The sequence below is a fragment of the Impatiens glandulifera genome, chromosome 3 (genome assembly GCF_907164915.1).
Source record: "Impatiens glandulifera chromosome 3, dImpGla2.1, whole genome shotgun sequence".
NCBI lineage: Eukaryota > Viridiplantae > Streptophyta > Magnoliopsida > Ericales > Balsaminaceae > Impatiens > Impatiens glandulifera.
Window position 1 is genome coordinate 57,942,372 of NC_061864.1, and position 18,586 is coordinate 57,960,957.

The 18,586-nt window shown below is 31.9% G+C and overlaps 1 long non-coding RNA gene and 2 other non-coding genes across 4 annotated transcripts; all 3 read right to left on the reverse strand.

Moving 5' to 3' along the window:
- Positions 1-240: 240 nt before the first annotated feature.
- LOC124933259 lies at positions 241-401 on the reverse strand. Its single transcript, XR_007098956.1, has one exon. It is a non-coding gene; the product is annotated as a U1 spliceosomal RNA (small nuclear RNA).
- An 8,070-nt stretch (positions 402-8,471) lies between these two features.
- LOC124932107 lies at positions 8,472-10,562 on the reverse strand. 2 transcript variants are annotated; one of them, XR_007098731.1, is made up of 3 exons: positions 10,330-10,562; positions 8,803-9,136; positions 8,472-8,713 (listed from the first exon to the last, which is right to left on the reverse strand). It is a non-coding gene; the product is annotated as an uncharacterized LOC124932107 (long non-coding RNA). The 2 variants fall into 2 exon arrangements; XR_007098732.1 differs by having other exon boundaries at positions 8,803-9,103; positions 10,330-10,364.
- Positions 10,563-16,996: 6,434 nt separating this feature from the next.
- Positions 16,997-17,152, reverse strand: LOC124933260. Its single transcript, XR_007098957.1, has one exon. It is a non-coding gene; the product is annotated as a U1 spliceosomal RNA (small nuclear RNA).
- Positions 17,153-18,586: the final 1,434 nt, after the last annotated feature.

The following is an 18,586-nucleotide window of genomic DNA, read 5'->3' on the forward strand; positions in this document are numbered from 1 at the left end:
ATTGAAAGCAAAACAAATTGATAAGATACTAAGAAATAACACCTTGTTGATATATACACAATTAAAACCTAAATCGGTACATATACGCAAACCCTAGACGATTATCTGATATGAAATCCATCAGAAGTATGCAAGAATTTCAGATAACAAAGATGTTCTTCATATAAAGATAAAAGAGATATATGAGCATCCACAGATGGGGATATGTTAAAAAATAATAAGAAGTTCAAACTAAAATTGAAAGGGGCCGCGCGGACGCAGGCCCCCACTGACACAAATTATGACACAGGCTCAAACCCTAAGGCTGACCTTAGAAATACGCATCATAAAAGTGTAATGATGACCGTAGATCTAGACCATGGGTCTTATTGATCACCCATCGATCCTGTCCAGGTAAGTAATTTTTATGGACCAAGTCTGCTTCATTTTATAGTTGCTTTTCTAGTTGACTCATACTTTTTAATTTCGATGTGGGACAAAAGCAACACAATGCAATCCCTAATATAGAATGACGTCTTGTATCTAAGTTGACATTTATTTGAGAAATATTAACTATTCCACTTAGTACACAATCTTAATATAACTATTGTACAAATAAAAATTAATAATAATATTAATGTACTATAATTTCATTTACTTTTATATAAAGTTTATAACTTGTGTTAATAAATTTAAAACAAGAGATGTTTAAAAAAATAATTGTACTAAACTTAGAAACGATAGGAATTCAAGAGAAGATTTAAGAAAGTGTATTACTCAATGGAATTGAGTTGTTTTATGCTTCATTGCCAGTTTGTTACTTTGGAATAGGTTACTAACGTTATAAAGATGTTTTTTGGCTAGCATTTTGTTTATAAAGTATTTGTTAATTTGTTTGTCAATCAAGTGCTACAAACTAAGATGACTACATTTGAGACATTAATTTTGTCTAAAATGATAAACCAAGAAGATAAATTACTTTTTAAGTTAACATATCTAGACATAAAAATGATAAAGAATAAGATAAAGGAGATGTGTGCGTGTTATTTTGTGAATAAACTTTTTTAAGAGTTTAGTGTGTGTTTGATAGGGAGGATATACAAATGTCAAAACTTGTATTGTTGTAAGCAAGGATGGGTTTGATTTCAACAATAAGAACTTAGAGGATTGGGGAAGATCGGTTAAGGTGATGATAAGGCGGTGGAAGGAATTGCAATGGTGGATGACTTGATAATGGATGTATTAGGTTCTAGTAGGATTTTCACGATAATGAATGTACAAACCATCGTGACTGACATGGTGAGTCTGAATGGTACAAACTATAGACAATGGAAACTGATGATTAGTGATCTATTAGTTTCAGATTATTTGAATGAAACAATTGAAAATGAGAGTGTTAGACCTAAAAGTACAAAAGAAGCTGACTGGAAAAAGACAAATAAAAAGGTGTGTAGCTTTATTTGTTCCTAGGTTGGTGTAAATTTTTTGCACCATGTTGAGAACGAGACTACGACATATGGTGTGTGGAGCAAACTTGAAGCTCTCTACACTAGGAGGTCAGCAGGCAATAAAGCAGCACTAGTACGAAAGCTGGTGAATCTAAAGTACATTGATAATAAATCAATTGTTGAGCACTTGCAAGAATATCAAAATATTTTGAATCAGCTGAGTAGTATGAAGATAAAAAATTTGATGATGAGGTGCACGCAATTTTAGTCCTTTAATCTTTGTCTACAAGTTGGAAGACTCTTATTATTACTCTCATCAACTCAACACCAAATGGTAAAGTCAACATGGCATTTGTCACCAGTTCCTTACTTAATGAGGAGAATCGAAAGGGGGATAAACCTTCTAAGTCTGATATGTAGGTGAATGGTAGATTAAGATCAAAGGATAATAGAAGTTGTTCGAGTAGGAGCAAGTCTAAAAACAAGTTTAGAGCTCCAAAAAATGATGGTGTTTGACATTATTGTGGCAAAATGGATCATTGGAAAAACGAGTGTTAGAAATTTAAAAATGATAAAGTAAAGGGTACGGTGAAGCCTAGAGAAAAAAGAAAGAATAGAGTGAATATACATCTACTTATGCTTCAGATGGTGAACTGACATATGCTTCTAACTGTCAAAACTCTTGTCTTAGCAAATCTTCAAATGAAACAACATGGATTGTTGACACATGTGCCTCATTATAATTTAGTCCACAAAAAGGTTACTTCCAATCCTACAAAGTTGGTGATTATGGTGAGGTTCGCATGGGTAATAGTGGTGTGTCCAAGATAGTTTGTCTTGGTGATGTTAGAATTGAGACAAAATGGGTTGTTTCTTGATATTGAGAGATATAAGACATATTCGTGATTTGAGAATGAATTTGATTTCAGCAGGTAACCTCGATGATGGAGGCTACCATAATTTTTTCAGTGGTGGAGCATGGAAGCTAAGCAAGGGTTCATTGGTTGTTGCACGAGGTAAGAAATGTTGTTCCTTATAGAAGACAAATTTCAAAATTTTCTATGATGCAGCATAATTTATCATGACTAAGTCATCCTCTAAGTTGTGGCACAAGAGACTAGGTCATATTAGTGAGAAGGGGATGAATGTTTTGATCAAAAAGAATGAGTTTTCGAATCTCAAGGATGCTCATCTTGAAAATTGTGAGCATTGCTTGAAAGGTAAGTAGAATAGAGTCTCCTTCAGTAAGTCGGAAGTGGAGCTGAAAAAGAATGTCCTTGAACTAGTCCATGCAGGTGTTTGTGGTTCTATGAAGATTAAATCCATAAGTGGTGCTTCTTATTTTGTAACCTTCATAGACGATGCATTTAGGAAGGTTTGGGCATATGCTATAAATTCCAAGGATAAGGTTGCAACAAGATTTGAGTGTTTCACAAGATGGTTAAAAAAGAGACAGGAAGAAAATTGATGAGGGTGTGTTCATATATTCGGAGAGAGTACATAAGCTCATTTGATGATTATTATAAAGAGCAGGGTATTCGACATGAACAGATTGTGCCCAATACTCCACAACAAAATGGAGTGGTTGAGAGGATGAATAGAACAATGTTAGAACGAATGAGGAGTATGCTCTCCCATACCAAGTTGGCTAAGCATTTCTGGGCTGAAGTCATGAGCACTACAGTGTATGTGATCAACCGTTCTCCCTCCAAGTCATTGAATAATAAGTGTGCATAAAAAGTATCATCAAGTAAAGATGTTAATTATGACTATTTACGTGTTTTGGTTGTAGAGCTTTTGTGCATGTTCCAAAAATATGAGAGGTCTAATCTAGATGCAAAAACTAGCCAATGCATATTTTTGGGTTATGGTGATGAAAAGTAGGGATACAGGTGTTATGACCCAGTTGACAAGAAGGTTTTGAGAAGCTGAGATGTGGTATTCCTTGACGAACAGACAATTGAGAATTTTGAAGATGGTGAAAAAACATGATGTATACATACGTGATCTTTCTTGTCTTGAGTTGTCTCATGATGTTGAGGAGATAAGGCCACATGTAGCTTCAACTCAGATAGTGATGATGATGTTCCTCAGGGTCAAGTTGTAGGCCATGAAAATGATACAGAAACTGATCTTTGTGATAATATTGAGGCTGATTTTAAGGTTCAACAAGAAGATGAAAATCAACAGAATCAACAAACAGAGGTACTTAGAAGGTCTACTAAGCTACTAAGGAGAAAAGATCAAGTTATAAGTACCCTTCTACAGAGTATGTCCTTCTAAATGATTGTGGGGAGTCTATATGCTATAAGGAGGCTCTTGAGGTTACTCATAAGGAAGAATGGCTAGCTATCATGGATAAAAAGATGAAGTCATTGTTGAAAAATGGCACATATGAACTAGTTGAAAATCAAATAACATAAAAGTATTACAAAATAAATGGGTGTACAAGATCAAGCAAGAAGGTGATGATAGCAAGCCAAGATACAAGGCTAGTCTGGTTGCCAAAGGTTTTGGCCAGAGACATGAAATCGATTATGATGAGATTTTCTCACCGGTAGTGAAGATGAGTTCCATCCGGGTGGTGTTTGGTCTACCTGCTTGTATGGATCTTGAGGTTGAACAGCTTGATGTCAAGACTACATTTCTCCATGGTGATTTGGATGAAGATGTTTATATGGAGAAACCTAGAGGTTACAATAAGAAATGTGATGAAATCAAGGTGTGAAAACTAGTCAAAAGTTTGTATGGTTTGAATAAAGCACCAATGTAGTGGTATCTTAAGTTTGAGTCATTCATGACCATCCATGTGTAAATGAAGACGTCTACAGGTCACTGTGTCTTTGTGAAAAAGTTTTTTTTTTATACTTCTCATATACGTTGATGACATGTTAATTGTATGGAGAGACAAGCTCAAGATTACCAAGTTGAAAAAAGATTTGACTAAGTCTTTTGAGATGAAAGATTTGGGTAAAGCAAGACAAATTCTTGGAATGCAGGTCATTCGTGATCGGGTGAAGAAAAAACTATGACTGTCTCAAGTGAGATATATTGAGAAGATTCTAAAAAGATTATGTATGGACAAGGCAAAGTTAGTTGTTTGTCTATTGGCTACACACTTGAAAATAAACAAGACAATGTCTCCCAAGGCTGAAGAGGAAAGACAAGAAATGTGCGGTGTTCCATATGCTTCAACAATAGGCAGTCTCATGTATGCAATGGTCTGTACAAGACCAGATATAGCTCATGCGGTTTAAGTAGTTAGTCGTTTCCTTCAAATTCTGGTAAGACACACTGGGAAGCAATTAAGTGGCTAATGAGATATCTTCAAGGGACCTCCAAATACGCTTTGTGTTATGGTACTGGAAAGACACATGTTGAAGGGTTTTCTAATTTAGATATGTGTGGTGATATTGACACAATGAGATTAACTTCAAGGTATTTTTTACCTTTAAAGGAGGAGTTGTATCATGACAGTCTCGTCTATAGAAATGTGTTGCTTTGTTTACTAGAGAAGCTGAATATATTGCCATTACTGAATGTTGTAAAGAAATGAGATTAATGAAAGAATTGATGAAAAAATATGCATTTCATGAGACAAGTTTGTGGTGTTTAGTGACTTACAAAGTGATATACATGTAAGGAAGAATCCAAGTTCAGGTTTCCAGTTCAGGTTGATCGGAATGGCAAAGTTAGGTCAATTCCTGGATGTGAAAGGTTTCTAGATGTGGGTGGAAATATTTTGGGTACTTTTTCCATTCTCATTCAAAAAAATGTTACTCCTTGATCCAACACTAAACCATTACATTTTATAGATTTTGTACGAGTACGTGGTGTAAACTTCTAAGATTTATGGAGGGAATTGGCTTAGTTTTGTGCATTCATTTGTTCATATACTGTAACAATAGTATGGTAATTAATAAAAGAATATTCATATTCTCAATAAATTAACGATTAATACTATTACAAAATTGTCAAACCTCATGGAGACTACAAAATGCAATGAACAATCATGAGCTTCCTATTGAAGGATGATTGAAAGCAAAACAAATTGATAAGATACGAAGAAATAAAACCTTGTTTATATATACGCAATTAAAACCTAAATCGATACATATACACAAACCCTAGACGATTATCTGATATGAACTCCATCAGAAGTATGGAGTAATGCAGATTCAACAGAAACAACAGAATGCAGATTTCACCTATTGAGAGAAGCAGACTTGCAAAGAAAGAATTTCAGATAACAGAGATGTTCTTCATACAAAGATAATAGAGAGATATTAGCATCCACAGATGGGGAGATGTTAAAAAATAATAAGAAGTTCAAACTAAAATTGAAAGGGGCCGCGCGGACATCATCAAAGTGAAACGATGACCATAGATCTAGACCATGGGTCTTATTGATCACCTATCGATCCTGTCTAGGTAAGTAATTTTTATGGACCATGTATGCTTCATTTTATAGTTGCTTTTCAAGTTGACTCATACTTTTTAATTTCGATGTGGGACAAAAACAACACAATGCAATCCCTAATATAGAGTGATGTCTTGTATCTAAGTTGACATTTAATTGAGAAATCTTAACTATTCCACTTAGTACACAATCTTAATATAACTATTGTACAAATAAAAATTAATAATAATATTAATGTACTATAATTTCATTTACTTTTATATAAAGTTTTAACTTGGGTTAATAAAAATTAGAACAATAGAAGTTTAAAAAAATAATTGTACTAAACTTAGAAATGATAGGAATTCAAGAGGAGATTTAAGAAAGTGTATTACTCAATGGAATGGAGTTGTTTTATGCTTTATTGCCAGTTTGTTACTTTGGAATAGGTTACTGACGTTATAAAGATATTTTTTTTGGCTAGCATTATAAAGTATTTGTTAATTTGTTGGTCAGTCAAGTGCTACAAACTAAGGGTGTGTTTGATAAAACTAAAAATGAAGATCTGAATACTGAAGACTGAAATTTAAGTACTGAATGACTTAAATATTTAAAAATAACAACTTAAATTATCAAATAGGAACATCTTAAATTTAAGTACTTAATATATAAGTTGATTTGATAATATTTAAAATTAATATCTGAACCAAGTACATTAATACTATTATACCCTTATATATTGTTTATATTTATTAATAAATTTAATATATTCAAATTAGATAATTAGATAAATGTAATTTATATTAAATATTAAATAAAAAACAAAATATTAATATTTCTTTCAAATTCACTCACATATTAGACAATTGATTTGCAATTTGTTCACGTAAATTAATCATAAAAGTTTGATCTGCCGGTCTCGAAGATTCCATCATTGTAGTCCATCGTTGTTGATTATTTTGAGTCATATTATCAACTTCATATTGTTCGAAAAATGAGTCGGTCCTGTATCTCTTTCTAATAAAATTATGCAACGCTGCGCAAGCAATAACAATATTTCTTTGGGTTTGAAAACTGTATGGCGCCATCTTATCCAATATTGGAAATCGAGCTTTCAATACACCAAATGTACGTTCAATGACATTTCTTAATTTTGCATGTGCTTGATTAAATAATTCTTCGTTCGTTCGAGCTCGACCACCTCGTTGAAAATCAGCGAGCCAATAACGCACATTTCGATAGGGGGACATAAATCCTCGAGTATGAGTATATGCAGCATCACATAAATAATATTCATCTACAATTTAAAATAAACATATATAAAGTTATTAATATAAATAAATAATTTTAAAATATAGAACAATAATTACCTAGTGCTGGAAAGGGAAAGTTTGACAATGGATTACGCATCGTCTCAGTTAACACCTTAGAATCATGTGCCACTCCTTCCCATCCCGCCCAAATAAATGTAAATATCATATCGAAATCACAAATAGCTAATACATTTTGATAACATTTCCCCTTTCCTCTTCCTCTATATCGAACTTGCTCATTTCTCGGAACAACAGCATTCACTAGAGTTCCATCTAATGCACCTAATGCCCCCTAAATAAATGTTAAAATAAATTATGAAATAAACACTTTAAAATATACATATCTATATATATTAATATTTAAACATTACCTTAAATACTTCTCGGAGACGTCGATACCTTGTACTTTGAGATATTGTTTGGTTATTCGTAGTAGGAACAATAATCTCCTTAGAGAATTGTATCATAGCAATTAACACTTCATGAAAGTAGAAATTAATTGTTTGCGTTGAATGACAAAATCTTCGTTTGACAAACCTTACTCGTAAATTATGACTTAAAGTAATTAAAAACATTGCCATCTTTTCTTCCACCGAAATATAACGACTATTTTTTAACCATCCTTTTTCTCTAAAAATAGAGAAAATCTCTACAAAAGCTTCTTTCTTCATCCTAAGCATTTCTTGACAATGAGCTGGATTTCCTTCAATAATTTCTTTTACATAATTAGCTCCATTAAGTAAAGAAACTGCGTCCGGTCTTCGACCGGCTCGCCTTTTTCTCCTAAGAGAAATTAGGTACCGTAGAATGACAATTTCTATTCTTTTGTTTCTAAGCAACATATCAAATACTTGATTTTTCAACACAATAAAACCTGTAAAACAAAAAAGTAAATACAATAAAACTAATAAAATAAAATAAAAATATGAACTAAACAAAATATAAATTAATGTAATTAAATAAACCTACATACAAATAAATCCAATTAAACTAAAATAAATCCAATTAAACTAAGAAAAGATCTTCCAAATTCAAAATTAAACAAAAACAAATCTCCATATTTATCCAATATAAATTTTATATTAAACCCATCTTCTTTCCTACCACAAGAAGCCATTGTTTTCTAGCTTCAAATGTTTTCTTACTAAGGAGCATCCACCATTCTCTATTTGCTTTATTATCACAAAGAATTGCACCCGCAACAGAGTATAAGGGATCATTCACATCAAACATGTCATCAAGAACTTTCAAGCATTCTTCTAAATTCGGTTGATCCGACTCTTTTAAATTCTTAAGAACTTCTAATATATGATCATCAATAATTTCTTCTTTTTTGTCCTCCGTCGTTTATGTTTTGAAAGTTCGATGTTAGCGGGAGATACAGGACTACTAGGTATCTCTATATCCAAATCAACATCAACGATTGTGGTGTTCTTTGGAGGACATGATGGTTGTCCCTCCATAGAAGGACCCCAAGCATCTTTTCCAGTAGCTCCAATACCATCAAATAATTCCTTCATCTCATCTGCATATTGTAGTCCAACATATCTGAATTGTTTTGCATCAGGATGAACCTATCATAAAATAAACCAACATTTCATATATGTCAATATTTTTTTTTCACTTTTAAATATGATAAGCAATTAAAAATCTCATAACTCACCTTAATATATTCTTCCCACTCTTCAGAAGTCCAGCCAACGGTATTTGTAATTGGATCATATCCATTTCCAGTTTTATTAATTATTTTCTCCCAAATGCCATACTTTTTTTTTCAAGTAATCCCATTGATTTTTTAACTGTTTTTGACTCAATATAAGTCATTTTTTCTCCTTAATACTATTGCTAATTATATCCCAGGAACGTTTCTTAAAAACATTTCCATTTTTATTTCCGCTCCTATCTTCTTCAATACAAACATCTAAATATAATTTTAAAAGTTCAGGATCTTTCCAATTTGCTCTCTGCATATTATCAGCCATTTTATTTGTAATAACCTATCAACAAATATGTACAATATAAGATATATTTATGATTATATTAATGAAATAAATAAATAAGCAAATAAGAATCTAAATCAGTATTAAACAACTGGGAAATAATTGATTTCATCTACTCTTTCCTGCTTCTTGTTTAGCAATTTTATAAACAATATCATAATATATTAAACAGATGACAAAGTGAAGAAAACTACAATCTGATCTAAGAAATGTGAGCATGATTCAGTTTTCAAAGATTACCTAATTCATATCTAACCCTAGAAAGCTGAATGAGTTTTAATGAAAATCATCAACCAAGTCTGTCTGTCACCATTTATTCTCATAAAGACCAAATATTGCTAGGTTTTAGCATTCAATTTTATAATAAACAAGTTCAATCTCACACGAAATAAACACAAAATCTCATCAGTTTGTGCCTATGAACTCCATTCCATACTCTTTTCCAGATTATTAAGCAATTTTATAAACAATATCATAATATATTAAACAGATGACAAAGTGAAGAAAACTACAATCTGATCTAAGAAATGTGAGCATGATTCAGTTTTCAAAGATTACCTAATTCATATCTAACCCTAGAAAGCTGAATGAGTTTTAATGAAAATCATCAACCAAGTCTGTCTGTCACCATTTATTCTCATAAAGACCAAATATTGCTAGGTTTTAGCATTCAATTTTATAATAAACAAGTTCAATCTCACACGAAATAAACATAAAATCTCATCAGCTTGTGCCTATGAACTCCATTCCATAGACTCTTTTCCAGATTATTAAGCAATTTTATAAACAATGTCATAAATAAATATATACCAACAACAATATAACTGTCTACAAATAAAGTAGGAAGAGAACCAAATAAAGTAAGTTCAGTCTCTTCAGATGCATTGTATCAAATTCAGATGCATTGTATCAAATACCTTGCAGGCACAAAAAAAAAGAATCTTCATGCATTATATCAAACACCTTGCAGGCATAAAAAAAAATCCCTAATTCTATCTCCTTCAGTTCTTACTCTTTTCTTAATTTATACCAACAATATAACAGTTAACAAATGAATCTAACAGAAAAATTATATAATCAAATAAGACAGGATTTGAAACAGAAAAAACATATAATTTCATATTATAGACATTCATATCAAGATCAAACTAATAAATAACATCTAGAAAATTAGAAAAAGTAAAACTTACTTGATTGAGCGAAGATAAATATGATAGATCGGGAGATCGATAATATTTATCCCTAATATAAACCTTTCTCCCTCCGACGCTTTCCTAAGCTCAATCAAGCCCAGATCTCCCTCCGCCGCTTTCTGATCTTATTCCTCCGCCGCTTTCTGATCTTGTTCTTGCTTCTCCCTGCCTTTGACGAATTACAATGAAAAACTCTTCTGTTGTGCGCCGCCGTGTCGAGAGAGAAGATAGAGAAGAGGGAAGAAAGAGATGAACATAATGAAATGATAAACCTAATAATTCAATTTATATAGTAGGTAATTTTATTAAAATTAAAGGGTAAAGAGGTCTTTTGCATTTTTATTTTTAAAGTTCCGTGTTTAGTAATTTTTTGACTTTTAAAATAAGCTTCCTATTTTAGCTTATTATTTTTAACCTGTTTCCACTGAAGTCTATAAAAATAAGTGGTTATAAAAATATGTTATCAAACAGACTTATTTTAAATAAGTTCTTAATATATTAAATTAAGTGATAAGTTAAGTTATCAAACACCGACTAAGATGACTACATTTAAGACATTAATTTTGTCTAATGATAAACCAAGAAGATAAATTACTTTTGAAGCTAACATATCCAGACATAAAAATGATAAAGAATAAGATAAAGGAGATGTGTGCGTGTTATTTTGTGAATAAACTTTTTTAAGAGTTTAGTGTGTGTTTTATATGGAGGATATACAAATGTCAAAACTTGTATTGTTATAAGCAAAGATGGGTTTGATTTCAACAATAAGAACTTAGAGGATTGGGGAAGATCGGTTAAGGTGATGATAAGGCGGTGGAAGGAATTGCAATGGTGGATGACTTGATGATGGATGAATTAGGATCGAGTTAGAAGATTTTCTTGAAATACTTATGGAACAAAATCATATTAGCTACTTGAATGATGAGGCATTATACAGTACAATTGTATAGCAAGGGGTTTTAGTTCAACTTGAAACAACGTTCATTGAAATTTAGTCATCAATTGAGATCATTCAACAATAATAACCTAGTTTGGAAGGTTTCTGAATTTTAACCAAATTATTAATGATGTTCATTTATGTAATAAGGGTGTGTGATTTTCCTCATTAAAGAAGAATGAGATTGCAAGGCTTTAATAATGTTATTTAAATAAAATAAAATAAAATAAAAGTTATTAAAAAATAGATTATTATTAATAACTTTGACAAATATGATGAGAGATACTATTTAAATGGGTATAGATAAACTAAATGTCCGTGAATGAAAATAAGTAAATTTTTAATATAAAATAATTTACAATGTTGGAAATTCCTAACTGACAAACATAATATATAAACTCAAATAAGACTCATTATATATATACTTTCACGCTTGACTCTTTTATTTAATCGTGAACTTGAAACTATTCCTCTTACACTTCTTTTTGCACATATTCCCCACGGTTGGAACATATTAAGGGTGATCTAATAGGAAGCAGTGTGTTCCACTTTATTCTTATTATTCAAAGTTGCACTTAAATCCATATAGTAAAAAATGGAGTCACAATTTAAGCTAAAATTTTCGGAAATCCTCCTAAGTTATTGTGAAGTGTGCATGGATAGAGACGGTGAGTTCAGTTGGTCTGAGTCGTTGGGCTCCTATCCCTCTTATCTTCTGGTGGACCATTTGACTTGAAATAAACCGTAGAACGTTCAGTAATCGTTATTGATCGATACGTTTAATTTATAATTCTATTATTATAACAATCAGGGAAGTTTAATTGGGTAAATCAGTTGAGATAGTTGGAGAACTGATTAATCTTTTGAAAGATTTTCGTGCTCATTAAATTTTTTTTTTTATCATTGGTGAACTATTTTGTATTATGCTTTTTTTAATTTTTTATTGTTTTTGTTGTTAAGCTTAAACGATTATCATTTATATCATTTTGAATGGACCATTAAAAAAATTAAGCTAAAACTAATTTTCCAAAACTGAATTCTTGAATTAAAAGTTGATTGAATACTTAATGTGATTTATGTTGTGGCTCTAAATAAATTATGTTTTTCTTTTTAGTTCTATACTCAATTCGTCCGTGAAACCTCATGTTCATAGTCGTTCGACCAAAGTGATTTGTTGTTAGTTGTAATTTAGGCTAGCTTGTTTTTAATTGCATCTGTAATTTTTTAGAAATAAGAAATTATTTCACTAATCCATAATTTTGTGAATGTCCAAATTTATTAGGAAAACAACTTTACAAAAGTTGTTAACAGAAGTTATTACAAAACTTGATATAAGTCCCCACCAAAGCAAAATCAACTCACAAAATAATCGAAAAAGTGTTCCGACAAAGTGGTTAAGCTTTTTGAGCATTCATTTGTTCACAATAACACGAGCAGCATAAAAATAACTCAAAATAATCGAAAAATTGCTCCGACAAAAACAACGCACAATTGAGCATCACAGTAAAATCCGACACGACAATAGAATTTTGATCGCCATCTAAAGAACCGCTTGTACGGTGACAACATCTCTTCTAGCTTCATTGTTCAACTATCACGAATTTAGCTTCATTGTTTAAATGTCACGAATTGATAAACGACAAAGGTAGAAGTCACCATAAAAAAAAATTGAATGCTTGAATCTAAATTTGGTTGATAGTCATTTGAATGTTTTACGTGATTTATGTTATGGTTTCAAATATGTTATATGTTTTGGAATAAAATGAAAACACAAAACATTGTCTAAGATTTTTAACCTCTTGTCTCATCGGGAACATAGTCTATTTAAAGTTTAAGGTTTAGAGTTTAGGAATTACTTAACCACTTAGTCAAAATGATTTATTATTAATAATTTATATTAGCTTGATTTTAACTTATAATGTATAATTTTTTTCAGAACAAAATTGTGAAAAATAAAACCCATCAAAATTATTTCTCGATTTCTTAGTAAATTCAGACTCATAAATGTTTCTAAACATGCTAAATATATAGCTAATATTATTTTAAATTAAATTTGTACAATTTTAAATAAATTATTAATTTTACAATACTAACGATTTTAAATAATCTTTTATTTGAAAGAAAAGGAGATCGGGAGAGTTGATATTTTTGAATACTCAACTAAAATTGAAAAGTTTAAAATAAGAAGTGTACACATATGATTGAGATATTTGTTCCATAACATTCTGATTCATGTGTAGTTCTTTCATTTAGAGGTACTGAACTAATTAGTATTTATGCATTTCCTCTCTCTCTATTTTTAAAAGATAAAACAAATTTCATTATACAAATTTGTGCAAACATCTCAAAACAATACGGTGAAAACTCGATCATAAAGACAATATAGTTCAGGTTATGACATGTTTTTCATAAATTATACATAATAGAACAACACTAAAAATACAACAAATGAACATTTAACTGGGAATATTAAAACCAGACATATATGGATCTGTATATACTCTGGCCAAATCCTCCTGATCCATATAGAAAAATGTTTCCAAGTTCCTGCTTTTATTGATGTTTCTTGAAGGCAATTCTGGATCCGTGTAGGCAATTCGATCTGCACAACATTTTATCTACATTGAGAATTAATATTTCCATGTATCGTCATATAACTGGGAAAATCACAAAGACTTGGGTCATACCGATGGAAATGTAAAGATTGCAAACAAAATCAGAGGAAAGCAAATATTTGCTACTTATATCGTCATTCCAATGTATCCAGAAGGTGGCTCTACTAATAGAGCTACGCAAAGAATTGGTAGGTTCAAATTCCAAATTCCATTGACAGTAGCTATAATTATAAGTTGATGTTTTATCCAATTATGTTATGCAGAATAAAACAATGCAAAAGATGTATGATGTAATTTACAAGGCTTTACAAGAGGTAGGGGTTGACAATCAGTATGAGCCTCAAGACTACTTGAATTTCCTCTGCCTCCGCAATCGAGAAACACACAGCGATGTTTCAAATGTAGGAAAAAACGTACCAAAAACAGTCCTTAAGTAAATCACTCTTCCCTTTTCCCCATCAATAAGTAACTTCTCAATGTTGAGCATATTCTATTCTAAATTTTGGTTTATGATATTGAGATCCGCCTACATAAACCAGCGTTCATTAAAAGGGTCGAGAGATACTGAAATTGCAATGGGTGCATATCAACCTTAGTTCACTTGGGCAAGGAAAGGATTTAAACCGTTGATTATACTTCTCCTATATGTTGATGACATGTTGATTGTAGGGAGAGACAAGATCAAGATTGTCAAGTTTAAAAAAGATTTGTCTAAGTCTTTTGAGATGAAAGACTTTAGTCAAGCAAGACAAATTCTTGGAATGTAGGTCATTAGTGATCGGGTAAAGAAAGGATATGGTTGTCTCAAGAGAGATATATTGATAAGATATAAAACGACTTTGTATGGACAAGGCAAAGTCAGTTGCTTGTCTATTGGCGACTCACTTGAAAATAAAAAAGACAATGTCTTCTAAGGATGAAGAGGAAAGACAAAAATGTGTAGTGTCCATATGTTTCAGCAATAGGCAGTTTGATGTATGTAATGGTCTGTACAAGACCAGATATAGCTCATGCAGTTGGAGTAGTTAGTCGTTTCCTTTCACATCTCTTTAAGACACACTGGGAAGCAGTTAAGTGGCTAATGAGATATATTCGAGGGACTTCCAAATACGTTTTGTGTTGTGGTATTGGAAAGCCACATGTTGAAGGGTTTTCTGATTCAGATATGAATGGTTATATTGACACAATGAGATCAACTTCAGGGTATTTCTTTACCTTTAGAGGAGGACTTGTACCATGGAAGTCTCGTCAACAGAAATGTGTTGATTTGTCTACTACAAAAGTTGGATATATTGTCATTACTGAATGTTGTAAGTAAATGAGATGGATGAAAGAATTGTTGAAAGAATTGTTAAAAAAATTGGCATTGCATAATACAAGTTTGTGGTGTTTAGTGACTCTCAAAGATATATACATGTAAGCAAGAATCCAAGTTTCCATTCACGTTCAAAACACATCCAAAAAAAGTACCATTGGATCCGTGAAGTGCTCGAGAAAAATGAGTTATACTTGGAGAAAGTGCATATAGATGAGAACGGGTCAGATATGATGACAAAGAGTTTGTCAAAAGGCAAGCATGAGATATGTTGTGCAAAAACTGAATGGTTCTGGCAGGAGCGTCACGAGTATGAATGTTTATAACAACATTCTCCCATGGCTCAGAAGGGGAGAATTGTTGAGGTATTCATTCTCATTGCGGGCGAGTTTTTAAATTTTGGGTAAACGGGTAATGGTTTTCTATTATGAAAACGGGTTAGAGTATAAATTCTTTTTTTTTGTATTTTTCTCATAACACAATAAGGTTGAGAGAGAGTGTAAAGTTTTAGGGTTTTCTAGTTTTTTTCTTTTTTTGGTTGATCCAAAGAGAAAAATTGGAGGAGCTTTTGATTGTGGAGTATTCCAATCATTTATAGTGTAATCACTTCTTTCATTTGAGAGCAGGGCATGTAAGTTTTCTACTATTGACAGTTTTTTTGATTTATTGAAACTTATCCCTCCCTTGGATGTAGGTCGGTTTTCACCGAACCACGTGTATTGTGTTGTCATTTATTTTATGCTATTTCACTTCTTGGTAGATCTGTTGTTCCTCATAGACGATTTAGAAACTGATTTATTACAAGTTTAATTTCAAAGAATATTCATAATTTTTCTGTTGCAAAACCCAACAATGAATAAGCCAAATCAAACAGGTTTCTAAAAAACAATTGTCTCTATGGCCTGCAATACGTTGAATGAAACTAACCCTAAATTTGTTTATTTAGATTTATGGTTACAAAATGTCGCTATGGGAAGAGCACAATGTAGTCGTGAAGGACTATTTTGTGTAGTCCGAGAACATCGAGTTTGTTAGACGGGTGAGAGAAATGGGTGAACATAACTGGAGACTATAAGCTGGTGAGGATTTCACTGAGATGACAGAACACCTGCTTAAGTTTCTAGTTCATGTTGATCGGGTGGCAAAGTTAGGTCAATTCTTGGGTGTGAAAGGTTTCCAGATGTGGGTAGGAATATTTTGGGTACTTTTTTCATTCCCATTCAAAAAAAATATTACTCTTTGATCCAACACTAAACCATTTCATTTTTATAGCTTTTGTACAGAGTACGTGGTATAAACTTCTAAGATTTATGGAGGGAATTGGCTTAGTTTTGTGTATTCATTTGTTCATACACTATAACAATAGCATGGTATTTAATCAAAGGATATTCATATTAATTATTACTACTACAAAATCTTCAAACCTCATGGAGACTACAAAATGCAATGAACAATCATGAGGTTCCTGTTGAAGGATGATTGAAAGAAAAACAAATTGATAAGATACGAAGAAATAAAACCTTGTTGATATATACGCAATTAAAACCTAAATCGGTACATATATGCAAACCCTAGACAATTATCTGATATGAACTCCATCAGAAGTATGGAGTAATGTAGTATGCAGATTCAACCGAAACAATAGAACGCATATTTAACCTGTTGAGAGAAGCACACTTGCAAGGAAAGAATTTCATATAATAGAGATGTTCTTCATACAAAGATAATAGAGAGATATGAGCATCCACAGATGAGGAGATGTTAAAAAATAATAAAAAGTTCAAACTAAAATTGAAAGGGGCCGTGCGGACACAGGCCCCCCACTGACACAAATTATGACACAGGCTAAAACCCTAAGGCTGACCTTAGAAATACGCATCATCAAAGTGCAATGATGACCATAGACCATGGGTCTTATTGATCACCCATCGATCCTGTCCAGGTAAGTAATTTTTATGGACCATGTATGCTTCATTTTATAGTTGCTTTTCAAGTTGACTCATACTTTTTAATTTCGATGTGGCACAAAAGCAACACAATGCAATCCCTAATATAGAATGACGTCTTGTATCTAAGTTGACATTTATTTGAGAAATCTTAACATTTTCCACTTAGTACACAATCTTAATATAACTATTGTACAAATAAAAATTAATAATAATATTAATGTACTATAATTTCATTTACTTTTATATAAAGTTTATAACTTGTGTTAACAAAAATTGGAAGAAGAGAAGTTTAACAAAATAATTGTACTAAACTTAGAAACGATAGGAATTCAAGAGGAAATTTAAGAAAGTGTATTACTCAATGGAATGGAGTTGTTTTATGCTTCGTTGTCAGTTTGTTATTTTGGAATAGGTTACTGACGTTATAAAGATGTTGTTTAGCTAGCATTATGTTTATAAAGTATTTGTTAATTTGTTGGTCAATCAAGTGCTACAAACCAAGATGACTGCAACTGAGACATTAATTTGGTCTAAAATAATAAACCAAGAAGAGAAATTACTTTTGAAGCTAACATGTCTAGACATAAAAAGGATAAAGAATAAGATAAAGGAAATGTTTGCGTTTTATTTTGTGAATAAACTTTTTTTAATAGTTTAGTGTGTGTTTGATAAGGAGGATATACAAATTTCAAAACTTGTATTATTGTAAGCAAGAAATTTTAGTCCTTAAATCTTTGTCTACAAGTTGGAAGACACTTATTATTACTCTCAGCAACTCAGCACCAAATGGTAAAGTCAACATGACATTTGTCATCAGTTCCTTACTTAATGAGGAGAATCGAAAAGGGGATAAACCTTCTAAGTCTGATATGTTGGTGACTGGTAGATGAAGATCAAAGGATAATAGAAGTGGTTCGAGTAGGGACAAGTCAAGAGCTCTAAAGAATGATGGTGTTTGACATTACTGTGGCAAAATGGGTCATTGGAAAAACAAGTGCTGGAAATTTAAAAATAATAAAGTAAAGGGTACGGTGAAGCCTAGAGAAAAGAAAGAATAGAGTGCAGATACATCTACTTATGCTTCAGATGGTGAACTGACATATGCTTCTAACTGTCAAGACTCTTGTCTTAGCACATCTTCAAATGAAACAGCATGGATTGTTGACATATGTGCCTCATTCCAATTTAGTCCACAAAAGGTTACTTCCAATCCTACAAAGTTGGTGATTATAGTGAGGTTCACATGGGTAACAGTAGTGAGTCCAAGATAGTTTGTCTTGGTGATGTTAGAATCGAGACAAAATGGGTTGTTTCTTGATATTGAGAGATATAAGACATGTTCTTGATTTGAGAATGAATTTAATTTCAGCAGGTAAGCTCGATGATGGAGGCTACCATAATGTTTTCAGTGGTGGAGCATTGAAGTTAAGCAATG